Below are 281 nucleotides of genomic sequence, written 5' to 3'. Positions count from 1 at the left end.
GTCCCTACTATGTATCATAAACCAGGTACTAGATATTTTACATTCATAGAGGTGTGATACAGTACTGTCCTACATCAATAATACTAGATTCAGTTTTGGTTTGAAATTTACTTTGTCTGCAAATAAGATTGCTACCCCTGTTTTTTTCTGGGCTCCTGTCACATGGAGAATTGTTTTCTATCTTTTCACTTTCAGTCTATGGGCTTCTTTTTGCACTAGGTGTGTTTCTTGTATACAATAAATATATTATTGGATTTTGCTTCTTATTCAATTTTGCCAGT

The sequence above is a fragment of the Fukomys damarensis genome, unplaced genomic scaffold, assembly GCF_012274545.1.
Source record: "Fukomys damarensis isolate Sample0158 unplaced genomic scaffold, DMR_v1.0_HiC HiC_scaffold_23, whole genome shotgun sequence".
Taxonomy (NCBI): Eukaryota; Metazoa; Chordata; class Mammalia; order Rodentia; family Bathyergidae; genus Fukomys; species Fukomys damarensis.
Note: the sequence above shows the minus strand (reverse complement) of the source record.